At 58.8% G+C, this 2,237-nt stretch overlaps 1 protein-coding gene across 1 annotated transcript in view; it reads right to left on the bottom strand.

The window, feature by feature from the left end:
* TET3 (tet methylcytosine dioxygenase 3) overlaps window positions 1-2,235 on the bottom strand; it is a 23,611-nt gene extending 21,376 nt beyond the window's left edge. Inside the window, 1 exon segment of the mRNA XM_035345316.1 lies at window positions 2,172-2,235. The gene's annotated coding sequence lies outside the window, so the exon portion shown is untranslated.
* Between the last annotated feature and the right edge of the window lie 2 nt (window positions 2,236-2,237).

Here is a 2,237-nt window from a genome sequence, read left to right as displayed (position 1 = left end):
GGGGGGGGGGGGTTGGCACCCCCTTGCACCAATCTCAACCAATCTCAAAGCAGAGATGAAAGAGGCGACAGAGCCCCAAGAGTGGCACGGAAGGGGTGGCACTTGGAGTGCCCCCGTCAGTCACCCAAACTGCAGTAATGGACCATGATAGAAAGCACGTTGTCCCATTAGAAAAGTGCACATGGAACAAGGAACTGGGATGCAATGGACAGGGACCACAGCATGCACAGGCAGGGAATGGGGATCCCGGTGCTGCAGGTATGGGGGGACCTCAGCACACACACAAAGGCAGGGGGACTGAAGTACACGTATACATGGGTACACGGTACACGTGGGCAGTGGACCAGGTACCCAGATGCCTGAGGGAACTGGGGTTGTTTAGTCTGGAGAAGACAGGCTCAGAGGATATCTTACTACTCTGTACAACTACCTGAAAGGAAGGCATGGGGAGCTGGGGGATGGCCTCTTCTCGCAGGTAACTAGTGATAGGACAAGAGGGAATGGCCTCAAGTTGCACCAGGGGAGGTTCAGCTTGGAAATGAGGAGGCATTTCTCAGAAAGCACAGTCAGGCATTGGGACGGGTTGCCCAGGGAGGTGGTGGAGTCACCATCCCTGGGGGTGTTCAAGGAAAGGTTGGACGTGGTGCTTGGGGACATGGTTTAGTGGGTGACATTGGTGACAGGGAGATGGTTGGACCAGACGATCTTGGAGGGCTTTTCCAACCTTAATGATTCTATGCCATAGGGTTGGGGACCGGGGACCCCACTGCTACAGAAATGGGAAGCAGGGATCCTGGCATGCAGAGTCAGGCAACAAGGGACAGCAATGCCATTGGGATGGGGACACCAGTGCACACAAACAGGGGACCGAGGACATTGATGTAGTGGGGATGGGAACCAAGCAATTCAGGCACACGTAAGAAAGGGATTGGAATGCCAGTGCTGTGGGGATAGGGAGCAGGGATCTCAATGCTAGGGACAAGAGACCCCAGCAAACACAGGCTGGGGACTAGGGATCCTGATGCTACAGTGACAGGAACCCCACCTCATGCAGCAAGGGACCAGGAACCAGGACCCCCAGCCATGGGAAAAGATTGCTTTGCTCCCAGTGTGCCAGGGACACCCCGCAAAATGCTCTTTAGGGTGCAGGCCACAGCACAACCACATATCCTAGATGCACCATGCTGATGCCCCACCACCCCTGTACCTGGCAGGGCTAGGAAAGCCCAACCTAACAATGCCTAACAGGGGAAGGTGCTGGTGTACAATTTGATTTCCCAAGGTCCCAGCAGCTCCTCTGAGTCACTTCTCCCCTTAGTTACCTGCAATAACGGGTCCAGGTAGAGAATCCGGAAAAAAAAAAAAAAAAGCCACGTCACAGTTAATTAGGTTCCAAAGGGCAGCACTGAGGATGTTTATGGGGCCACCACAACCACCTGCGAGGACTTTGCCCCCCAGGCTGCCCTTCCTTCCCCAGCACGACATGATCACACCAGCACCTGCTAGGTGCCCACAGGCACTGGTGCCAGCCACATCCCTGGCATGGGATGCAGATCGCCCAGCCTCCCCAAGCACATCGTGCTGACGACACTCACCAGCGGTGACCGGACGCTTGGGCAGCCCCACTGGGGGCTGTTCCCCAGTGCCACCAGCATCTGCAGCCACAGAATCACAGAACCATCTACATTGGAAGAGACCTCCAAGATCACCCAGTCCAACCTCTGACCTAATACTAACAAGTCCTCCAATAAACCATATCGCTAAGGTCTACATCTAAACATCTTCTGAAGACCTCCCGGGATGGTGAGTCCACCACTTCTCTGGGCCAGTCAGAGCCAGTGCTGCTGCTGGCGCTGGGACGAGCCAACGGGCAGCAGAGAGAAATCCACGTTTCTCTCCCCACCAGCCCCGCGGCAAGGGACATGAGGCCATGAGGCCAGGCCCCAGGCTCCTCAGGGCGAGGGGTGACAGCAGCCACTGGCAGCGTGACGGCGGCGTGACGTCAAACCAGCCCCCAGCTCTGCCACCCTTGTTGCCACCGCCGGATCACGCACGTAGGGGCCCCGCGGGAGGCAGCCGACACGGGGGTGCCCGCCCCCGCCCCGCGTTGTCCCCCGGCCGCGGCCGCGCCGCCCCCGCCCCGACCTCGCCAGGCCCCGGCCGCTCCCTACCTCGCCCCACCGCTGCCCCCGCCGCTACGACGCGGCCATCTTGTGCGGCGCTGCGCCCGCCCCGAC

This window comes from Oxyura jamaicensis, chromosome 22, assembly GCF_011077185.1.
Source record: "Oxyura jamaicensis isolate SHBP4307 breed ruddy duck chromosome 22, BPBGC_Ojam_1.0, whole genome shotgun sequence".
Taxonomy (NCBI): Eukaryota; Metazoa; Chordata; class Aves; order Anseriformes; family Anatidae; genus Oxyura; species Oxyura jamaicensis.
This window is presented reverse-complemented; position numbering and strand designations above follow the sequence as displayed.